This window comes from Giraffa tippelskirchi, chromosome 11 (genome assembly GCF_054371585.1).
Source record: "Giraffa tippelskirchi isolate mGirTip1 chromosome 11, T2T-mGirTip1v1.2.pri, whole genome shotgun sequence".
Taxonomy (NCBI): Eukaryota; Metazoa; Chordata; class Mammalia; order Artiodactyla; family Giraffidae; genus Giraffa; species Giraffa tippelskirchi.
The window spans coordinates 51,968,060-51,992,816 of NC_137285.1; the positions used below are offsets into that span (position 1 = coordinate 51,968,060).

The following is a 24,757-nucleotide window of genomic DNA, read 5'->3' on the forward strand; positions in this document are numbered from 1 at the left end:
TTCTCCAACACCACAGTTCAAAAGCATCAATTCTCCAGCACTCAGCTTTCTTCACAGTCCAACTCTCACATCCATACATGAATACTGGACAAACCATAGCCTTGACTAGATGGCCCTTTGTTGGCAAACTAATAATGTCTCTGCTTTTTAATATGCTATCTAGGTTGGTTATAACTTTCCTTCCAAGGAGTAAGCATCTTTTAATTTCATGGCTGCAATCACCATCAGCAGTGATTTTGGAGCCCAAAAAAATAAAGTCTGACACTGTTTCCACTGCTTCCCCATCTATTTGCCATGAAGTGATGGGACCGGTTGCCATGATCTTAGTTTTCTGAATGTTGAGCTTTAAGCCAACTTTTTCACTCTCCTCTTTCACCTTCATCAAGAGGCTCTTTAGTTCTTCTTCACTTTCTGCCATAAGGGTGGTGTCATCTGCATATCTGAGGTTATTGATATTTCTCCCGGCAATCTTGATTCCAGCTTGTGCTTCTTCCAGCCCAACATTTCTCAAGATGTACTCTGCATGTAAGTTAAATAAGCAGGGTGACAATATACAACCTTGACATACTCCTTTTCCTATTTGGAAAGTCTGTTGTTCCATGTCCAGTTCTAACTGGTGCTTCCTGACCTGCATACAGGTTTCTCAAGAGACAGGTCAGATGGTCTGGTATTCCCATCTCTTTCAGAATTTTCCACAGTTTATTGTGATCCACACAGTGAAAGGCTTTGGCATAGTCAATAAAGCAGAAATAGATGTTTTTCTGGAACTCTCTTGCTTTTTTGATGATCCAGAAAATGTTGGCAATTTGATCTCGGGTTCCTCTGCCTTTTCTAAAACCAGCTTGAACATCTGGAAGTTCACGGTTCATGTATTGCTGAAGGCTGGCTTGGAGAATTTTGAGCATTACTTTACTAGTGTGTGAGATGAATGCAATTGTGTGGTAATTTTAGCATTCTTTGGCATTGCCTTTCTTTGAGATTGGAATGAAAACTGACCTTTTCTAGTCCTGTGGCCACTGCTGAGTTTTCCATATTTGCTGGCATATTGAGTGCAGCACTTTTACAGCGTCATCTTTCAGGATTTGAAATAGCTCAACTGGAATTCCATCACCTCCACTAGGTTTGTTCATAGTGATGCTTTCTAAGGCCCACTTGAATTCACATCGCAGGATATCTGGCTCTAGGTGAGTGATCACACCATCACGATTATCTGGGTCGTGAAGATCTTTTTTGTACAGTTCTGTGTATTCTTGCCACCTCTTCTTAATAGCTTCTGCTTCTGTTAGGTCCATACCATTTCTGTCCTTTATCGAGCCCATCTTTGCATGAAATGTTCCCTTGGTATCTCTAATTTTCTTGAAGAGATCTCTAATCTTTCCCATTCTGTTGTTTTCCTCTATTTCTTTTCATTGATCGCTGAGGAAGGCTTTTTTATCTCTCCTTGCTATTCTTACTGTCTATCCCTAAATGGTAGACATCAGAAAGTTTTACATTATCAGCTAAAACATAATAAACACATATTTCTAGACATATAGGTACACTCAACTTTTTTGCAGATTTTTTCTGGGTGCTTAGGGAGATGTTACAGACAGTGGAAGAGAGACAGTAGGGGCAAATTAATGAACTTAAATGGCTTATTGAGTTTCCATATCAAGAAAACTTATTGAAGACTATTACAACTTTTTCTTTAGTCCAGGAATACACGTAAATGTTTTTCACTTCTTTCTGAGAAATGAGTGCAACTTATGGTAAATGTGGCACAACCATCAGATTTGTATATACTGGTTTTTGTTATCCAGAGGTGTGGACAATGCATGTGGCAATGCATTGTGGAAAATGGCAATGCATGTGGAAATTGTGAAAATGATCTTAATAATCAAAAGGAAAAATTATGATTGCTCCATGAACTTTGAGCATTTTTGTCAAAAATGAAGGACTCCCTTATGTTGCTTGTATAAAGCAACATATCGGGAAATGGAAAATGGGAAATGGGAAAAAACAGTATCGGGAAATGGAAGAAAACAGTAATACTAATATTTATTTAGTACACTGAAAATTGAAACACTATGACATTGAGAATTAAGTGTTACATTTCTTTGCAAAGACTTATCCAGAGTATTTTGAATAGTACTTGCTTTTTCCTTCTCATCCTAGAACTTAATTTTTTTTTTTAATGATGTATAGTTGATTTACAGTGTTGTGTTACTTTCAGGTGTACAGTACAGTGATTCAGTTATACATATATATTCTTTCTCAGATTCTTTCCCCATATAAGTTATTACAGAATACTGAGTAGAGTTCCCTGTGGTATATGGTAGACCCTTTTTGGTTATCTGTTTTGTTTATAGTGGTGTGTATATGCCAATTCCAACTTCTCATAACTTATGATACGGAGAGAGCAACTTGGTGACTCGTCGTGTCCTTTCTAAGTATGGATCAGCTTCCAAGATGTTCTCTTCAGTTCTTTCCATGTCATAAAATATCCCCTAGAATTCCCGTCATGGGAATTTTTCTGCGGGTGTCACATCTCTTTGTCACAGCCACTTTCCCTTTGAGCATCACTAAGGTGACCTCCCCTAAGTTCCTTTGTTGCATGGCTGGAGTCTCTTAAACAACAGAGGTTTCAACATTACCATGTCAACATCCCCATCTTCTAATCACACCCAAATTCATTTTCAGTCTCAGCACTTTATGTGCTTTCATCTGCTGGTCACTTTCCTCTTTTGATTGTCCGTTTGTGTCGGACAGGAGAGACAAGGAGGCAACTCAGCCACAGTTTCCTGACTTTGCGTGACTGGGTAACAGGTGTGCAGGAGCCAATCACTGACAGGCCTGGAAAAGAATAAAGAGATTTGTCACTGACCAAGATGTGCATCTATTTAGTGATGCTGGAAAATCCCATGGACAGAGGAGCCTGGTGAGCTAGAGTTCATGGAGTTGCAAAGAGTCAGACACAGCTGAGCAACTGAACACACACATGACTGAAAGAACTAGCACCAGAGTTTACTTTATGCAATTATTCACATTTAATACATCATGGTAACTAACATTTGAACTGTGGGGTTGGAAGACTGTTGTTTAACTAAACCATAGTAATTTAAAATTTGTGTATATCATTACTGTAAAATAAGGACTGCCTGTATTAACCAAGCAGTACAAATACAAAGTATAGAATTCTATACTTTGTGGGAAAACACAAATTTTAGTAATATATCAGATATAATTAGGTATAATAGGCATATATACATAGTATATATATATACATATATATATTCATACATTAAAAAATAAGGAGAAGCAGTTTATCCTCAGAATTCTGTTTTATGTGTTTTATTTGCTGGGGAGGGTTATTCAAACTCAAGTTTGAAGCATGTACAAATGTCTGTGTCCTATGGATTTTTATTCCCATAGGAACTGGCAGATTCCTGACTATTCAGGCATGGACCAGTGCTTTACTTGAGAAATTCTAAAGCTAGGAGATGCTTTGTAGTAGAAACTGATGAATTGTGGCTCAGTAATTGGCTTGTTCACCTTGTTGGAACTTTTGGGTACTTTTTGTGTGTAAGAATCTTACTCAGTATAGTGATCAACCTGATTTACTCTGTTAACTCCAAAAAAAAAAAAGCTTGTCTTGTTTCCAAACAGACTCCTGGCATTTGTCCTTTCCTCTTCTGGCCTTGTTTTCCAACAAATCTATTTTATCTTATCTATTCCATTACATTATCCAGCAGATACAGTCGAGCTAAGCATAAAGTCACTTGTGTGTTTTTGGCCCAGGGCTTATGGGATCTTAGTTAACCAGACCAGGGGTTGAACCCAGGTCCTTGGCAGGGAGACTACGATCTTGGTTAGGACTCAGAGTCCTAACCACTGAACTGCCAGGGAATTCTCACCATGTTACTTTGTGTGGAAGGATTTTCAGAGCACTGTGTAATTTTCTGTATTTCCATGGGAAGTGGGGAGTGCAGAGGAGGGGAGTGGAAGGAGCAGAGACTGTTGGGACCTATGCGACTTCCCTGGATGTCCAGTGGTTAAGACTTTGCCTTCCAACACAGGCAGTGTGGATTTGATCCCTGGTTGGGAAGGTAAGACCCCACACACCTCATGGCCAAAAAACATAAAACAGAACCAATATTGTAACAAATTCAATGCAGACTTTAAAAATGGTCCACGTTAAAAAATCTAAAGAAACAACAAAAAAAGAAGAGGCTGTGGAACCCAGCCAAAGACCTGACTTGGGTATGAACTCCATAGACTATGATCTTGGGCCACTTGGTTCCTCTGTCCAATCCTGTTTTCTTGGTCCTATTGGATGAGTCTCTTCCCTTTCAACACCTACCACAGAATTCACTCATGATGAAGGGCTATGAGGGCTCAAGAACTGGCTCACATGACTTGATGCCAGCTGCCAAGAGGATTCATTCTTGTTAAGAAAAACAGGAAGCTAAATCAGTGTTTAGGGCAAAAGGATTCTGCAATAATTAGTCTTGTCTGTAATGGTTTTGTAAAAGAAAGTGGTGACAGAAATCCTGTGTATTTCTGGACCCTGGACTAGAGACTCTGCTAATATCTAAAATTAGTTGAAATTAGCTGGAATTTTAAGTACTCTGAAATGAGGTAAAATCCTCATGGCAGAAAGTCAAATGGCTCGACCAGTTGACTGGATCCTTCTGCCAGAAGTTTATTCCTGGCTAGTGAAGCATGGCTAGTGAAGGCTGGAGGGTCTTGAGTACAATTACTCTGTCTATCATGGGAAGAATTTACCAAAATGTGTGGGACAGGCAGCAAAATCTATCTAGTACTTCTTAGTTTATATTTTCCTAAGGTGACTCTTTTGAGACAATAGCAGTTATGGGATATGGGCCGTTTGATGTATTTGTTTAATCAGATTTAATGCAAAATTATACTCATGCTCTTCCATGTGGCCCACAGAAATAGTGCCTGGTTCTCGTTTCAGTGCACTGTTGTTGTTTAATTGTAAGTCATATCTGACTCTTTGGCAACTCAATGGACCATAGCCCTCCAGGCTCCCCTGTCCATTGGATTTCCCAGGCAAGAATACTGGAGTGGGTTGCCATTTCTTTCTCCAGGGGATCTTCCCAACCCAGGGATTAAAAGCTGCATCTCCTTCATTGGCAGGTGGGTTATTCTTTACCCCTGAGCCACTAGGAAAGCCCATTTCAATGCATGCTCCTGTCCAAAGCTACTTGTTTTGTGTTTAGGAAAAATTAACTTCTAATTAATGTTCTTCTTGCTGGTCACTTGCTAACTCACTCTAAGAATAAAATACTACTATTGGGAGGAGGGAAGGTGATACGAATGAATTGAAGGCAAGTTCTTTGCATCTTGCTTTTTTCCAGAATTTTGTTTGGACTGTCCTTACCTCTCTCAGACATGGACTATCTCACCAAATTGAACAATTTACCATAGCCGATCTAGGACCTCGAGGAGGAAGTGGGCAGAAGTAAAGATTGAGGTGCTGCATGTCTGAAGCAAATGCCCTGGCACTCTCCCTGCCCCAATACATTCTTCTCTCTCTTTTCCTATCTTTCCTTTCTCCATCTTCTCTCCCGTCCTTTGAATTTTTTTCTTGTTTTTTTTTTTTACACTGAAAAATTTTTTTGATTTTATTATAGTTGATTTACAATGTGGTGTTAGTTTCAGGTATACAGCAAAATGATTCTGTTATACATATACATATATTCATTCTTTTCTCATATAGGTTGTCACAGAATATAGAGTTTGCTGAGCTATACAGTCCATCCTTATAGGTTATCTATCTTAAATACAGTAAGTGTTTTTATATTGATTTTTAAATCGGCCACAAAGCATCATGTTGTCTGGGCTGCCATACCCTGGCTCACCTCATAGCTCTCTGCATTGTGGGATTTCTCTCTTATTAATTCTGAGATGATACAGAGGACTATCTTCACCTAATCACTGAGCTTCCCTTCTCTTGTCTCTAATACCAGCTACAGATCTTCCTTGACTTAACGTGGGGTTATGTCCCAATAAACCCATCGTAAGTCGAAAATATCATCAAGTGCATTTAATAGCACCTAATTTAGCATAGGAGCTTAGCCTTACCCTCCTTAAATGGGCTCAGAACACTTACATTAGCCTACAATGGGACAAAATCCTCTAAAAACCCCAATTTTACTATAAAATGTTGAATGCCTCATGTAATTTATTGAATACAGTACTGAGAGCGAGTAACAAAATGGTAGTCTGGGTGCAGAATGGGGATAAGTATTTCGGTAATTTCCCCTTGTGATCGTGTGTTTGACTGGCAGCTAAGACTGCCTCTGCCAGCATCATGAGAAAGTATTGTAGTATTGTACCGTGTGACACTAGACCAGGGAAAGCTCAACATTCATAATTTTAAGTATGGTTTCCTACTGAATGCATATCACTCTCACACCATCAATAAAGTTGAAAAATACCTGTTGAATCATCTTCTGTATCTGCTATTTCTTTCTCGCCCATTCCTAGCATGTTTCATTTATGCTTTAATACTGCAGAGAACTTGGGACCAGCTAAAAGGAGTTGAACTCTACATTGCTTGGTTCTTTTACACAGATTTGAGTCATGAAACAGTCCTTTCTAAATACTTCCATCATCACTCTAGCTCTTGCCATTTCTCCCCAGACCCTTTGTTTGATGTCTTCAAAGCACAAAGGTCTCAGTGGTACTTTGAATGGGCCACCCATTTTCCACTGTTCTGGCCTCAGGTTGAGCCATTGCCTTTGGTCTAGTTTTGGTTTATGGAAAATCTTTATTCTTTCTGTTTTAAATTCTAGGTTTATCCCGCCTATGACTTTTGATTGAGAGCTTTTTCTTTCCTTTCAGATTTTTTTCTTTTCTTGACCCTTTCTTCATCATCCTTGCTGAAGTTGTCTAGTTTCTGACTGATTCTTTTGTTTTTCTCCCTTCCAATTTTCCTTCAAGCTATTGTTCTCACAGATAATTTAAAAGCCTGAAGAACTCTGGATCAAGATGTCCTAGGTTGATTTGTTCTGATCTCAGTGCCTTTTAGTAGAATTTGCCCCAGTTCTGACATTTTAAATAAACATAGTTTGAATTCTAACAAAACTCATTTTTAAGTCCCTCCTGTCTGCCTCTCTTCTCCGTTATAGTTTACTAGCTCTGTCATTTTAGAGCCTCTCTTTTTCTGTCTAGCTTCTTAAGAATTCATTAGTGGACATTTTCGCTGCCTCAAAATGCCACGTTAGTTGATTTGGGAAAATGATAGATTCTAGGCACGCCTGACCTTTACATTCCATCTTCTACAAAGGATATGTTCGGCATTGTTTCTTTCCCATATATTTAGAAAACCATTCTCTCTGCTGTTGCATCTTTGGTAGTTGAGATTCTTCATATACATTTTTTTGTTTGTTTGTCTGGCTGCACCTCATGGTGTATGGAACCTTAGTTTCCAACCAGGGGTTGAACCTGTGCCCCCTGCCTTGGAAGCACAGAGTCTTGAGGGAGGTCTCCATGTACATTTTATAATCTTACCATTTCATGAAAAACCTAGACAAAATAAATCATGAGCCCAGTGCTAATAATGTTCAGATGGACATTTGTCATCTGTTTGACAAAACAAATATGTATTCCTTTCACTTTAGAATAACTAGTAAAATAAGCAATTTACTATGTATTTTGTTCTTCTTTCTATTGTGAAGCAAACTTTCTTATGAGAGTATGAATTTAATGACAGTAAATATCTTATGAGATGATTATATGTGCATCTTTCATTACGTTGTATATTCTTTCTAGGACATGGAACAGTTATTCATCTTCATTACTCACAAAGTGTCTGAAATAAATTTGGTCCTCATCAAATACTTGAATAATTGAAGCCATCAGTGACAACATTTTTAAGGTTCGAGTTTGTAATTAATGTTCTTGTTAAACATTTTTGTCTGCTGAAGTTCTGATAAAAATTATTTAAAGGTATACATCATATAACTTAGGAAACCATGGCTTAGTAGAAGTGGACTTGGACTCAAAAGCCAAAGCTCAGTCCTGCTATTTCATTGAACTTTCTAACCTCAGCTTCCTGAAGTGTTACACAAAGAATAATACATCTGAAAGTGAGTTAGTGGGAAAAATAAATGAGGTAAGAAAGTGTTTTTCACTGTGTCGACAGGCATGAAATAAATATTTTAAAAAATACTAAAAGCTTCTCTCTCTGATTTCCATTATCCATTCTTTAAGATGTAAGAATGAAGATTTATGGATATTTCATTCTTCTCAGGAAAAACTATTAAATTCTACCTTTAAAAAAAAAATCTGTCTTTTAACTTTTGAAGATCAGTACAATGGAAGGAATTTTTTTTTCTTAACATCAAATTATCTGAAGGACTTTTGCTTCTGGGGATGTTAGAACAAGGTATTAGAGGATGGCTCCAAGACAGAAAACAACTAGGAAACTTAGACTTAATACAAAACTGTTGTTCAGTCATTCAGTCGAGTCCCACTCTTTGCAAACCCATGAACTGAAGCACACCAGGCTTCCCTATCCTTCACCATCTCCTGGAGTTTGCTCAAACTCATGTCCATTGAGTCAGTGATGACGTCCAACCATCTCACCCTCCGTTGCCCACTTCCCCTTGCTAAAATGAAAGATGGGCTTCCCTAGTGACTCAGTGGTAAAGAATCTGCCTGCAATGCCGGAGACATGGGTTCAATCCCTAGGTCGGGAGCATCCTCTGGAGAAAGAAACGGTAACCCACTCCACTATCCTTGCCTGGAGAATTCCTCGGACAGAGGAGCCTGGTGGGTTACAGTCCATGGGGTTGCAAGAGAGTCGGACGTGACTGAGCAACTAAACAACAACAACAAAATGAAAGATACTACATGTGCAAGTCTGTTCATAGGGAAAAGCCTGCCTGAGAAAGATGCAACATAAAGCAACGGTTGACCAAAACTGTGCAGAGTCATCGGGACCTAATCACTCTTCGCCTTGAACATTCTCATTATGAACCAGTAACTCTCCTATTTGGCTTAAGTCCGTTTGACTTGGATTTATTCCATTCGTATCCAGAATCTTTGTGTTCTTTACCCACCAAGGTTTAATTGGATTTTATTAAATTTATGATCCTCAGGCACTGGAATGCAACACACATATTAGGATAAGATCCCTTAATCCTGTGAATTTCAGCAAACCCAAGATTAACCTTGAATCTATTGAGAGTTAAATCCTAACACTAGCGTTTCTTTTGTGTGAAAGCTAACTAGAAATTTTATGCTGACAGCTAGAACAATTTTTAATTCAGGCCACTAGAAAATCAAATGCCATTTCTGTTTTTAATAATAATTGGAGCCGACTCAAATCATTGAACTTTTGGTTCCCCTCCTTCCCTCATATGTAATTTTTTTTTTTCAAACTATCATTTGTTTGAGAACATGTAAGCTCTAAATCGAATCATTTCTTCCTCATGATATCTTCTTTCTGTCTGAGACAGTGAAGTTGCTCAGTTTTGTCCAACTCTTTGAGGGTAAAGCATCTGCCTGCAGTGCAGGAGACCCGGGTTCGATCCCTGGGTTGGGAAGTTCCCCTGGAGAAGGAAATGGCAACCCACTCCGGTACTTTTGCCTGGAAGATCCCATAGACGGAGGAACCTGGTAGCCTACAGTCCATGGGGTCACAAAGAGTCGGACACGACTGAGCAACTTCACTTCTTTTTGTCTGGTGTTGTTAAATTCTGCACTTTATACAGAAAAAGGAACTGTTAGTCTGAATTATTGGTATTGTTTAGAGCTCTGTTTTAGCCGCATGTTAACATGGAAACATTTGCTCTAAGAATATTAAAAAACGTCTCTAGGACAATTGCAGTTTTCATTATCCCATGAACCTCTGAACCCTGTGTGAAATCTTTGCCATCATTTAAAAAGGTTGTTTGTTTACTTTTTTGAATGTTTGTGCTAATTCTCAACTAGAGTCAATGATTGAGGTAATGATCACACTTCAGGATGCTAACAACAGGAAAGAGAAGTTATCTTATTTGGTTCTTTAGATCAAAGAGCCTGGAAATGTCAGTGTTAGGAGGGGACCTTTATTCATGTCCCTGATGGTTTCCTCCAGGTGGAGAGAGATCCACTGCTGTGCCAGCCCTGGCCTCTCCTCCTGCCTTCCCTCCAGCCCATAGGATTCATCTGATGGTGAGTGTGGGATGTGGAAGGGGCACACCCTTGTCCTTTTTCTCTGCCCTTCCCCTTGGTCCAGTTCCTCCAGGAATCACGTGCTCTTTATTATCTTAGCCACGTAGGATGCTAACGGTAAAGTCACTACTCCCTAAGGAGCTCAGTCTTGCTTTAATTCTGCCTGTCACTGTTAACCTCTCTTTATAAGCCTCAGATGGCTATTTTATTCCTCAAACTACTTAAAACTGTATCTTTTTTTATATAAATTTTTTGATTAGAATATAATTGCTTTACAGTGTTGTGTTAGTTTCTACTGTACAGGGAAGTGACTCAGCTATCTGAATACATGTATCCCCTTCCTCTTGAACCTCCCTTCCATGCCCCACCCCCATCCCTCCCCCATCCCCTGTGTCCACATGTCCATTATCGATGTCTGTGTCTCTATTCCTGCCCTAGAAATAGGTTCATATGTACCATTTTTTCTAGATTCCACATACATGTGTTAATATATGATATTTGTCTTTCTTTCTGACTTCCTTTACTCTGTGTGACAGACTCTGATCTCACTAAGAATGTCCTTATATGCTCTAGGATCTTTTAAAGGAAATAAACATCTCTTCCTGACATATTTTGTATGGTTTAAGGTAATACTGAAAACAACAAAAACAAACATCTGTGACACAATGGCAGTAATGTATAGTCAAATCTCATTTTTAAACTTCTCCCCCATTCTCTGTGCAAAGATGTATCTGGGAATGCACAGTTTTTGTAGACCAGGAGAGCTGGGTCCTGGATACAATCATCTTATAGCTCCTCCTTTCGTCCTAAGGGAAAGGAGCTAGTAATACTGACTGTCAAGTCATTAGAGAATAGAAGGAAGTCATTTTATGAGCAGAGTGTACTTGAATCCTGCTGAGAAGGTGGTAAGTTTGCATTGATGAAAGCCAGAGTAGAAACAGTGGAGTCTGATGGGCTAACTCATGGAATCATGAGTACCTGAAGCTAGTTGTTTAGAGGTGATGGAGGGAGAAATGTTGTAACATCCTTGTATGTACTTTGTTGCTCTAAATGTTGAAATATTTTGGAGGTGAAGAGCCTGTGCCTGTCACTCTATAAAGTACATTGGAATGAAGGGATACAGTTGACATTGAGTTTTTTTCCCCTATTTTTATTGTATTGCCCTTGCAAGGTCATTATGTGAGGTGCTTTGGGCTCAAAACAGAATTGTGTGTATAAAGGAACCAAATGAATCAAATCAGTGTCACAACATTGTTTTGATTTAGTGGTCAGTATTAGAAAGGGTAAATAATGCATTGCTATAACTATCCCTTACTTTTTTTTAAAAAAACATGGGAATCAATCTCATGTCTTTTTTTAAAAATATTTATTTATTTTTGACTGTGCTGAGTCTTTGTTGCTGCATGGACAGAGAGTGGGGGCTACTCTCTAGTCGCGGTGCGTGAGCCTCTCACTGCAGTGGTTTCTCTTGTTGGGGGCGGGCTTCAGTAGTTGTGGCACACGAGCTCAGTCATTGTGTTTCATGGCCTTTAGAGCACAGGCTCAATAGTTGTGGCACCTAGGCTGAGTTTCTCTGTGGCATGTGGGATATTCCTGCATCAGGGATCGAGCCTGTGTCTCTTGCATTGGCAGGTGGATTCTTTACCACTGAACCACCAGGGAAGCCCTCCCCCACTTTTAAAATGGAGATAGAGAGCAGAAAATGTGAAAACATTTGGAAAGCAAGTTCAGACATTCTGTAGACTATGAAAAAGCACATGTTTACCATCCAGACCCTGTCTGGTGAAGTCTTCCCACTAGCATCATCTAGAGATTCTTGCCAAAGAGAAAGTAGTTGGAGCTCTGGGAAGCTCTTGCTGCCGGATGTAATGGATATGCCAAGACTCAGAATCCCTGGCAAGCCCGCTGTGTATCCTTGAGCAAAATTCTCCTTCTTATCAACCCTGATGGAAGGACAACTGTGTGACTCTAATGATTCTCACCTCCATTCTAGTGGGATAAAGATGGTTAGATTTAGGGAAAGTAACTGACCCAAGGGCAGTCTGTCTAAGACCAGCCAGAGTACTGCTATGTGTGTGGTCTATTTTAAGGGGAAAAAATGCAATCTATCTCTCTATTTCAGGAATTTGGACTAAGTTTTAGTTGGCAGTGTTTGAGGTTGGAAATTGGGACATGTAGCTATAATGGGCAGATACTGTGAATACTCAAAAGAAACATATTGATAGAGGTGGAATGGATGCACAAACAAAAGCAGGAAAAAGATACCTGCTTCTGACACCTTGAGAAGAGGGAGGAATGGGAGAGGATGCCAATGGAGTGTCCAGGTCTTACAATCAGCTAGGTCACTGATGGCATGTTAGTAATGTGCTCATTCCTGTCTGTTGTCTCCTTTCAATAAATCCTAATTTTTTTGAACTTAGTTGAGTGGGTCTCTGTTCCCTGAATCCAAAACCACCAAATTGTATTTTCAATACAAAATGAAATAACACATGTTTATTGTTAAATTTCCCCACAGACTCCCCCAGTTTAGCTTTAATGGCAAAATGAGTGCTTCCTTTTATGCATACATGAGCAAGACCACAACAATGATGCTCTTATTCGACACCAATTTTTTGATATTTCAAAAATAGAAATCTCTTTGTTGATTCAGACTATGAAGGAAATTTAGGTTGGAACATGCTGTCAGAGGCTGTTACAGCAAAGCACCTGTCATATTTCTTTTGGCCATAAAATGTAGTGTGGCATTTTTTAAAAAATGAAAATTCATTTTCAAAATTTTTCTATAATTGAATTTAATCTGGACTCTCACTATACCTAATGTCAGAAAACAGAATCTGGTCAGTGATGTAAACTCACTCACTTCAGTGTTCTCTGTCATATCAGGTATCGCATGCCTGCGGGTATTTATGGCTTGTGGGGCACCGGGCTGCTGCTACTGTGTGTATTCTTTCCTATGTAACATGTCTTGAGTGGACTTTTGCCACTGATGTTCATTCTCATACCCACCGAGAGGTCTCTGCACCTATTTTAGTCTCCTTATGTTTAGCTGAGTGCTTCTCAAACTGCTTATAGTGAAGGGTAATTTTTCTCCCTAATTTTTTGTTAACTAATCCCAATATACAGTTTACATAATGTGTATCTCAGTACACGATTTAAAACTACAAATTAGTCTATACCGTTTTCACAAAGGAGTCCACTGATCACGCATTTGGATGTTGTAATAACATTAGATTGCTATGGAAATTTCTAAGGGCTTACTCCTAATTTTTGTTACGTATTGATATTTCATCATGGACACTTAATAACCAGTTCGTGGACTGTGAAATAAAATTCATATTTTATGGCAAGACAAGAAGAATTTAAACACACAAAATTTTCTCTCCCTTTTGGTCTTCCCTCTGCTGTGCATTGTGCATCAACATTCTGCATCCACCAAACCATCCGCGTGGGCAGAAACACCTGCTCAACCATGAACAGCAACATTCTCCTAGCATTGATAAGACAACCCCTTAAAGATAACGTTCCTTCTTGATCTCATAAGGGATCACAGCGGTACTTCAATCTGGATTGTATCAACTGTCCATAATACATCACTTAATATATAGCCTTCTGTCTCAAAAATTTACATAACCATGTTTTGGCTTCTACTGGGCAGAACAGTTCTTGGAGTTTCTGAGATGCTCTTCCTGGGTTATAATCCTCAAATTTGATTCGAGTAAAATTTTCCACTTCATTCATAGGTAGACCATTGATTAACCTTGTTGACAGGATCACCATCCATCTGTGGACCACGCTGTAAGTAGCAGTGGTGGAGATGGTTCTTTTCTGTGGGTCCCATTGTTGGAACCTTGAGATACGCTAAAGCCATCAGCTCACTCAGGTACCTTCTGTGCTCCTCTTGAGAGCATAGGCAGCTTTAGGATACTCTCCTGTATCATTCCTGTAAGAGACGTGGTGTTCCTTCTCAAGTGCTCTGTGCATGACCACTCACCATCCATGTGGTGGTGGGCATGGAGATTCTCCCCTGGAGCCTTGTCTCTGCTGTAGGTTTCATCAGAAAGGAAAACATAGGGTCACCACCCCCCAACTCCTCTGCTCTTGGAGGTCCAACTTTAGGCTAATACCCCCCTAGTTTGAATTCTGGGAAGGCTGGGGACACCTGACCCTTATCAGGGACTTACCAGCACTTAATGTTTCTTTATCTCCCCTTTTCTTAAATTCTTTCCTATCTTAGATTAGGCAACCCCTATCTACTATTGAGAGTGGAGGTAAGAATAAATTCATGTTTCATCACTTTTATTTTTAGTCTTCAATTTATAGAATATATTTTATACCTTTACTTTTTTAAGACTTAATTTTGCGAAACTAAAAGACATACAAAAACATCTTTTATTTTACCCCCGTAGACCTCCTCTTTGAAACAGCCTTTTCCTCGCTGTAACTTCAAGTGTCCTGAATCCAAGACTTTCCCTCTGTTTCTTTGTATTCAGCTGTGTTGGCTCTCGGCCAAAGCATTGGAGTCACTTGAATGGGGAGTGGTGAGAAACTTTGGTTAATGTTACAAAAATGGCCCCACTACATGAGAAAACATACAGCCTTAAAGATGTTATAGTTACATGGAAATCCACCTTTAGCAGTAATTTCCTGTTTCTCACTGTTGAAATATTTAGACTACGTAACCAGACGTTTCAGGAAGGTGTGTCAGCTATAGAGGACCTGAGTCGAATCATCCTTGTAAAGCACCTGCTTCATGGGGCCTTGCTGGACAGTCCTTCCTGCCACATCTTTGGGTCTGCACATTCATGCCAGGTCAAGCTTCCCTGAGGCTGCTCCCAGCTAATGACTAAGCAAACTGGAGGTTCTAGAACAAGAGATTCCTGCAATAGCAGAGTCCTCCATCAGTCAGCTTTGGCTTGGAGAGTCCCCATTAGCCCGATTGAGACCCTCTTACAACTGTGCGGCAGCCAGAAGGTCTTCCCACCTAATCCTTCCTTCTCTCTCTCTTTTATCAGGTGTGAACCCCCCTCCTCCCCTCTGCCGCCATTGACCTCTGATTATCCTCCCTGACTCCTCCTGATCTCACCATCTTTATCCTCCACAGGTTTTTCCATAAATATATTTCTTGTGCTTATAATCGTGTCATGAGGCAGGTTTCTCAGAGGGCACCGCCTGACACAGATTGGTAGCTTTTGGTTAACCCAGCTTAACCACTGGGTTAAGGCACAGAATCTTGGTCTTCCCATAAAAGGTCTTGGGAAAAGTCAAGATGTAAACCAAGATATAAGTTGTGCTTTGCTGATTCACATGAGTCTGGGTTTCTAAGGGGCTGCCTGGGGCTGCTAGACTCTGTAGAGAGTTGAAAATCATGGTACATAGTACTATTGGTACAGGTGGAACTGATGTACAAAGAAAATGTGAAGAGAATTCATGCCCTGTTCCTAACCCACCTTAGGCTGTAATGTGTTGTCCTGTACTCTGAAGGAATAAGGACTTTGAAACCTGATTGTTCTAGTGTGCCCATCATAGGGTAATCAAACGACATTGGCCCTTGGATGGAAACGTGTGGCTAGCAATGAACCTGAAATATTGCTTCTCTTCTCATGTGATGGGCAACGGAGAGAATTTGTGTGACATGCAATCCATGTTATCAAGTATCAACTTTTGAACATCCTGGGATTATTGCAAATAAATTACAGAATATTGGGGGTGTCTGGTAATCTCTGTATAGTAAGGTATAATATATAATGGGTCATACCACCCGATTCTTGAGGATGGGAATTTCTCATTCCCGTGAGAAATGTCACTAATTTAATTTGATTGGGTTTAAGCTTTGTGACCACTAAATGTATGTTTTTCCAGGTGAAGACCTATAAAATGCATTTAGATGCATAGTTTTTTTTTTTTTATAGGTCTTCATCTGCAAAAATATACATTCTAGTGGTCATGAAGCTTAAACTCAGTCAAATTAAGTTAGTGACTTATTTCTCAAGAGCACGCATGCATCTAAATGCCTTTCCTCTTTAATTTTAGAATGCCCAGAGCTTGTTATAGCCAGGGAGGGTGATTCAAGACATGGACCAGTTATTTTGGCAGCTTGGTGCTGAGGGAAGGGCCTCCACTGCCAGAATGATTACTGGTTGGAATCAGGAGACTCCCAAATTGTTGCGTTGTGCCAAGAAACATCATTTGGAGAGCTGTGGACACTGTAAGTCAGCTTAGATATAAGGAAAGCAGGTTTCTCTCATGCCTTGATTAGCCTAAGATTATAGACCGAGGATCCAAGGAAAGGGTTTATGCTAGCAGAAGGCATAGCTAATAGCAGCTCTCATCTTGGGAAAATGTAGTGGCACCTTTGAGAATTGAACAAGTACAACAGAAATTCCATCTCCTTCCTGCTATCCCTCCTCCGCTCCTTCTCTCTCCTTTTTTTTGAGGGAATAAACTAAGCATAACAGGGTGGGAAGACTGTCTCTACTGTTTATGATTGATGTGGCCTTGGACACATGATGTAATCTACTTGTTTCAGTACCTTCTCCTTACTGCTGATAATACAGTATGTTTGCAAGGTCAATGTGGGAATACTTGAGAAAAGATCTTTCTAATGGGACACTGTGAACTTGGCCTACAGTAATTTAAGTTTATATGATACTAGATTGTACTCTATGATGATTGGGTTTTTAGAAATAAAGGTTTTTTGTTTGGTTTTTTTTTTGGTGTGCTGTGGCTTGTGTGATCTGAGCAGAGAGCTGGTGTAAGTCTTAACAGATGACTCCAGGGAAGTTATTCTCTGCAGAAGTCCTGGGCCAGTGGACACTGGCTTCATACTATGAGAACCTCTAACAAGTTCATTGTTCCGCTAGAGTATGATTGAAGTCTTAAAGGGCCCATGGCTTTGTAAAAGTCTAAGAGGGTAGGAAAAAAAGGGTCTCAAATGGTTTAAGCTATTCAGTGGCAGAGTTCATTCCTTTTGCAAGATTGATATTCCATCAGCCAGGCCCTCCTGCCTTTGTGCCAGTGTTCTCAATATCTTCTTCATGCCTGTGAGACATTGTGAATGATGCGAGTATTGGCCTCTGCGTCACAGGAACCATGTAAAATGACTGGGTCTGACTCACAAAGCTAGTGATCATGATTCTGATCTCCTGCTTGCTTTGTCCTGTGATGTTGATTTCTTTAGCATGCTGGTGAGGAGACTGAGGTCCAGCCAGAGGTCTTATAGCTTGTAAATGGAGGTGCCCATTTGAATCCAGATCTGTTGACTTGAACTTTGGTGATCTTCCCAAAATATCATGTCTGGATTGTTGCTTTCCCTTCTGATACTTGGTCTTCCAGAATCTTTTCTGTGTACTTACATCCTGATGCTCTATTTTAATCCTCATTCTCATTCTTGAGGTATATCGTAATTGACTACCGACCATACTTTGTCCTTGAATACTTGCTAGCCTTTTAAGACTGGCTTTTAGCTTTCCTGCTAGAGTCTATTACACTGTTATCAGAGTCTGCTGTGCCCGTAGCCCTCTACCATCCAGCTACCCATGTTCTAAGCCAGGGGTCCTCAACCTCAAGTGTCTAATGCCTGATGATCTGAGATGGAGCTGATATAAAAATAATAGAAATAAAATGCACAATAAATGTAATACTTTTGAATCATCCCCAAACCACCTTCCCAACCCCCAATGCGTGGAAAAATTGTCTTACACGGAATTGGTCCCTGGTGCCAAAAAGGTTGGGAATTGCTGTTCTAAGGCTTTCTAGATCTGTAGCCAGTGCAACATTTGGAAAATTTTTTCATAGGTCCAACACTCAATTTCTTTTTGACAACACATCTCTCTGTATAATTTTGATTAATGTGAACTTTTAGAAATTGCCACATATTAACATTTGCCATGGGCTTCCCTGGTAGCTCAGTGGTAAAGAATCTGCCTGCCAAGGCAGGAGGGTTCGATCCCTGGTCTGGGAAGATCCCACATGCCATGGAGAAACTAAGCTTGTGTGCCAAAACTATTGAGCCTATGCCCTAGAGACTGGCAGCTGCAACAAGAGAAGCCACTGCAATCAGAATTCTGCACAATGCAACAAAGAGTAGCCCCCTGTTCACTACAGTAACGAAGATCCAGCACAGCCATAAATAAATAAATAAAAATTAACATTTGCCACAAGTTCAAAATTAGAGAGAAATAATGTCAAGTTTAAATAAAAGCAAGAGAACTTAAAATTTATTTATAGAATTTGGATTTATCTTTTTAATTGAATATGAGCCAATTCCCAAGCACATTTTGTTATAGGGAGAATTTTCTGTACATTTGATCATAGGAGTTTATATTTACTTAGTTTTATTTACTTTAGTCTTATAAAATAGTCAACAGCAGGAACACGCAGAGTTGAAAGAGCAAGTAGCATTAGAAAGAAGGAGACTTATCAGTGCAAATACTGAACCTATACGCATGTTTTAAAAGCTGTTTGAATTATCTAAATAGAAGACTCATATATCATGTTATAAAAATTCTGTTCATTTCTCCAAGTCAACTACTAACTTAAAAAAAATAAAAAAGAAAGCGGATTGTCCCATCACACTTAATACTGAGGAAGGATGAAACAAAACATTTTGCAAGATACCATAAAGTAATTCAAAATAAGATATTGAATAGTTTTAATAAAAGACTAAAATTTAGATAAATATGATTTGTATGGAAAAAGGAGAAAGAAGTCAGCTTAGACGAGAAGGCCAATTGCTGATTTAAAATAATCAAGATTAAATATTTGTCTGTTGCTTTACAAATTGCAATGGGGGATTACAAGGTGTTTGTTTTTTAAATGAAATTATTTTTCTAACTACCAATTGCTTTATGGCTATGGACTGTCAAATAGAGGCTGTTAATGGAATCCAGTTAGACCAAAGGAATTTCAAAGGAATCTCTAACAATGCACAAACACCACCAGAAAAATGCCAATTTGGATTGTCCATTTATGTACTTGAAAGAAAGTAACAAAAATAATGTTTAAAATTCAGTGTTTTGATGTGCATCTAGCTTTTGTTTAAGTTTTTTGAATTTCTCCCAACATGGGTGAACTTCTAAATGTCATAACCTCTAGCAGAGAGGGGCAGTCATCTGAAAACTTTTTCAGCATGGAATGCAATTAATTATTGGTCTATAGGGAAGATGCTGTGGGAAGTTACTGACCACTGACTCTCTCCCATCTGCTCCAGTGGCCATTAGAGAAGGGAGGAAGAGAAGGCAGAAAGGCAGGAGGAAGCTGTTTTATGGCTTTTCTTGTTTTACACTAGAGGTTGCAGTAGTTACTGCAGTAACTTTTGAGACAAGTTTTCCAAAACTCTTTGTGATTTGATTTTTTAAAACAAACAAGCTCTTTATAGCATTTTATTTTTAAAAATTTTCTTGACCACACCGTATGGCATTTGGGATCTTGGTTCTTCGGCCAGGAGCAGAACCTCTGCCCCTTGTGGTGGAAGTATAGAGTCTTAACCGCTGGACTTCCAGGGAAGTCTGCCTTGGGATGTTTGTATTCTGTTACAATCTGAAGATGTCATAATCAAGAAATTCAAGATGCATAAACATTGACAATTAATTAGTTATTGGTTTCCTTCAATGACTTCCCAGGTGGCTCAGCGGGTAAAGAATCCACTCGCAATGCAGGAAACGAGACTTGAGTTCCATCCCTTGGTTGGGAAGATCCTCTGGAGTAGGAAATGGCAACCCACTCCAGGATTCTCACTTGGAGATTGCCATGGACAGAGAAGCCTGGCGGGCTACAGTCCATAGGGTCACCAAAGAGTCGGACACAACTGAAGTGACTGAGCATGCTTCCTTCAGCATCCCATCCAGATCAGGTAAAACGTGCATTCTGACCACAAATTCTTTGAACAGCTTGACTCATAAAATGATTCAAACTTTTGAAGAATGGGCATGATCATCTAAATTACTTAACAGCAAATGAAAGTCAAAGTCAATTAATGAAGATTTTTGTTCTCGTGTGAATAATAAAAGGATTTTTCAGACCACATTGATAGGATATTTTGCTCAAGTCATTAAAAAGAAAATGATTCCGCAAAACTCCTTTCGAAAGGAAATGGCAGGGCCCACTAGAGAGGCTTTTGCATTTGAAATGAAACTGAAGACACTCAGAAATGTGTAAAATACTGTGTGGGCCAAAAGAGGTTGAAGAATGATAAAACTTTTCCTAAATATTATAGATCTTCTTCCTAAAATGATGCCTCAAGTTCCTATTATCTAAATTTCCTATTGTAATGCATATCCATTTAAGTATACAACAGAGATCTCAGCTGACCCAAGCTAGGTTCTCTGCTAAGAGCTGTCCGAGGTTTGCTTGGGGAGGTATAAGTGGCTGGGGTTTGTCTAGTAAGCCTAGACCGGAATTCTCAACCTGAGAGGTCTTTCTCCCCAGGGGACATTTGGTAAAAATAATCTGGACCATTTTAGATGTCTACCTGAGGATGGAGAGTGCTAGTTATTAATACGTCTAGCAGGGAGAAGAAGGGATGGTGCTAAATACCCTGCAGTGTACCAGGATAGACCCTTAGAATGAAGAACAACCAGTCCAGAAAGTGATTAGCACAGAGATTGAGAAACTTTGGCCCAGACCCAAACTTAATACTGAAACTAATGAGAAATAGGTATGAAGTAGACAGTAATAAAGGATGGTTTTCAAGAATGGGCTACAGCTACCACCATAATGAAAATGTGAAGTATACAGAAAAGACAGTTCCTATCAATATTGCATGTGTACACACGTTGGCTCCATAACTTAAATCTTAAGTCCTAGCATATATTGTGCTCCTACAAAAACTTCAGTCGTAGTCATACTTCTGATTTTCAGGCAAAAGGTCAGCTTTTTGATGGAGGAAAAGAAACATTTTATTCTATGTGCATATCTTATTGTTCTTGTGAAGCATCAGAATGTGACTAAAATGGGCATTTCAGTCTCTACATCTGACAGTTGACTTTGGCTTGGACTAATAGCGGAACTTTTATATTTTGATATGACTTGGAGTGAAAAATTACAAAAGAGTATTTAGAAAATGGTTTAAATAGACAGAGGACAATCAGCATCACTTGGAAAATTTTCAGAAGAAAAGTTGTTTAGACTTTTGAAAACATAGTAAAATGAATTATATGGAAAAATACATTATGATATAAAAGAGAATTTTGTTCCTGGGATGAAGTTGGTATTTCCTGAAACTAGGATGTGAGAGGCTAAATTTCTAGCTGATAATGACAATAGTTTATAGCAGACGGGAGGATCATTGATATTCTCCATGTGGTGGAAAAAGAATACAACTGCCATTGTCTACTTTGAGTTACTAAAATGAGAATATTTGAATTAAAGGTCTGTTGGCAGCAGAATTATTCTTTGACCTTTGTGCATTGCAGTCAGTGTGTTTCTGTTCTATGGAAAATTTGTTAAGGCTTTCATCAGCGTTTCAAGGATTATCTGCATTTTTGTAGAAAAACTCGAGATTTGGACCTTACATGTGAAAATGTTGTATTCCAGAGTAGAAAAATCTGATCAAGAAATGACTAGTGTGTTTGACAGGAAGCAGTGTTGGCTTATTTAGCATTTATGCACTGCCATTAGAATGAAAAATAGCTTCTGTGGCATTCAGAATATTTAAAAACATACTAGGAATTCACTCTCCTTCAATGCACTCGCTGACCTTACCTGCCATGGATTACTGATTTGTAACTTTATGGCACAGTAATCACCCCATTTCCTGTGATCTTTGTGTTCCCTGTTGACTTGCAAATCATAATGCTACGATTATGCACTGTGTTGCAGCTCATCCCTCATCTCTGAAGGAATGCAGTGGGTGTGGAAGATGGCATATTTGTAATATGGCAGGAAGATCCCTGAGCTTGTGAAAGAATAGTGAACATCCATGAAGGGTGTCCTAGCACAATGGTAGCAATCAGTTCTCTAAGTACCCTCTTCAAACCTGTAGGAGGCTCATTATATAGGTATTCCTTTTAACATACTACAATTAAGATGCAAATGTTAGTCTCATGCACTGAAGCTTAGGAAAGTGCATTTTGGCATTTACAACCAAATGTCTAACTTTTCTTTGACTTAAAGCAAGTTAGTCCATTCAAACAATTTAAGAGTAACATACATGAAGCAGGAAAGGAATTAAGTATCTTTAATTAACATTTTGGTGGTCCTTTAAAGTCAGTACTCAGAACCACACACCTAAGCTCAAGATATAAATCATCAAGATATTCATCATTTGCATTTAGGTCAGAAGGAAATGTTTACACATCTGAATATCGAATATTTGAGAATCTAACCCCCCTTATAAAATAATATTGTATCATCTAGAACAATGATATGATTGATAATAGAATTGTCACTATGGTTGTTGTTGTTGTTTTTCAGCTGCTCAGTCATGTCTTGTTGTAGCCACGCATTCCGGGAAACAAACTCACTCAGGACAATATAGATAGTGGAGTGCAGTTTATTACACCTGCGGGCCCAAGGCAGTCTCCTCTTAGCCAAGGACCCCGACCAGTTTTTGTGAAAACCTTATATACCCTAAGTATGTGTGCCCCAAACCACTTCTCCAAATTCCCTGAAACTAGTCTGAACAAAGGAAAAGAAAGATACAAAGTTAACCCGTGATTCATATGCCTTAGGCCTAGGTAGTTAACACTGGACAATTATCAATAGGCCTGTGGTCATACCCCAATAATCATAATAGAATGTATGATTCTATTCAGTTACACAGATAATTAGGGTATTCTTTTTAGTCAATGGAGAGTTTAGGTATGAGCCCTGCAGCTCTTCCTTCCAGGGGCCTGGTTTTCCAGTTGGTATGTCGTTTCCATAGATACTGGGCATATAGCTCAAAATCCACATTCCAGCCCAAGATGGAGTCCTGCTTTCAAGATGGAGCCTGTTCTGTCTGTTTCCTCCTTCAGTCTGACTCTGCAACTCCATGGACTACAGCATGCCAGGCTTCCCTGTCCTTCACCATCTCCCAGAGCTTGCTCAAACACATGTCCCTTGGGTCAGTGATGCCAACCATCTTGTCCTCTGTCATTCCCTTCTCCTACCACCTTCAATCTTTCCCTGCATCAGGGTCTTTTCCTGTGAGTCAACTCTTTGCATCAGGTGGCCGAAGTTTTGGAGCTTAAGCTTCAGCATTAGTCCTTCCAATGAATATTCAGGATTGGTTTCCTTTAGGACTGACTGGTTGGATCTCCTCGCAGTCCAAAGGACTCTCAAGAGTCTTCTCCAACACCACAGTTCAAAAGCATTAATTCTTTGGCACTCAGCCTTCTTGATGGTCCAACTCTCACATCCATACATGACCACTGGAAAAACCATACCTTTACTACATGAACCTTTGTTGGCAACGTGATGTCTCTGCTTCTTAATATGCTGTCTAGGTTGGTCATAGCTTTTCTTCCAAGGAGCAAGCATCTTTGAATTTCATGGCTGCAGTCACCATCTGCAGTGATTTTGGAGCCCCCCAAAATAAATTATCTCACTGTTTCCATTGTTTCCCCATCTATTTACCATGAAGTGATGGGACTGGATACTATGATCTTCATTTTTTGAATGTTGAGTTTTAAGCCACCTTTTTCACTCTCCTCCTTCACTTTCATCAAGAGGATCTTTAGTTCCTCTTTGCTTTCTGCCATAAGGGTGGTGTCATCTGCATATCTTTCCATATCACTATGGTAGTCCCTAACCAAAAGTGGCTATTTATGTTTAAATTAATTATATTAAGTAAAATAAAACATCACTTTCTCAGCTGCACTAGCCACATTTCAAGGGCTTATTAGTCTCATGTGACTAGTGGCTGTGCTATGTGTCAACTAAAAAAATAGTCAAAACCTGAAAGTAGAGTTATTTTATTTGGTGAGAATCATGAGGACTTCAAGCCCAGGATACAGCATCTGAGGTGTCCCCAAGAGAATTGTTACTAAGTGGGGAGGGTAGCCAGGCTGTACAGAAGTTTGCAGCAAGGGGCAGGAAATCTGAATATCAAGACTATTGTTAATTAAGGAAAACCAGATATCTCACATTAAGGAATTTAGCATTCTTCTGTATATGGAAAGATGCAAGCGTCTGGGCTTACTGAAATCATTTCTTTCATATACATCTCATCTACTTGGGGCCAAATCCTGCTTTTTTTTTTAATTTATTAATTTTTTCTATTGAAGGATAATTGCTTTACAGAATTTTGTTGTTTTCTATCAAACCTCAACATGAATCAGCCATAGGTGTACATATATCCCCTCTCTTTTGAACCTCCCTCCCACCTCCCTCCCCATCCCACCCCTCTAGGTTGATACAGAGCCCCTGTTTGAGTTTCCTGAGCCTTACAGCAAATTCCCATTGGCTATCTATTTTACATATGGTAATGTAATTTTCCATGTTACTCATTCCATACATCTCACCCTCTCCTCCCCTCTCTCCATGTCCATAAGTGTATTCTCTATGTCTATTTCTCCATTGCAAATCCTCCTTTTTGATTGTTCACCCTCTTAATTCCTTGTTCACTGTAAGGAGTGGTGGATGTATCGGATGGCTGCCTCCTGTGCTTTCT

General features: G+C 39.4%; 1 protein-coding gene across 1 annotated transcript in view; it reads left to right on the forward strand.

Annotated features, from left to right (window-relative positions):
* The window catches only part of IL15 (interleukin 15), a 318,782-nt gene that overhangs the window by 10,371 nt on the left and 283,654 nt on the right, over positions 1 to 24,757 (forward strand). Inside the window, exons 4-6 of the mRNA XM_081543549.1 lie at positions 7,780 to 7,885; positions 10,091 to 10,167; positions 19,788 to 20,017. The gene's annotated coding sequence lies outside the window, so the exon portion shown is untranslated. The remainder of the gene's footprint in view (positions 1 to 7,779; positions 7,886 to 10,090; positions 10,168 to 19,787; positions 20,018 to 24,757) is intronic.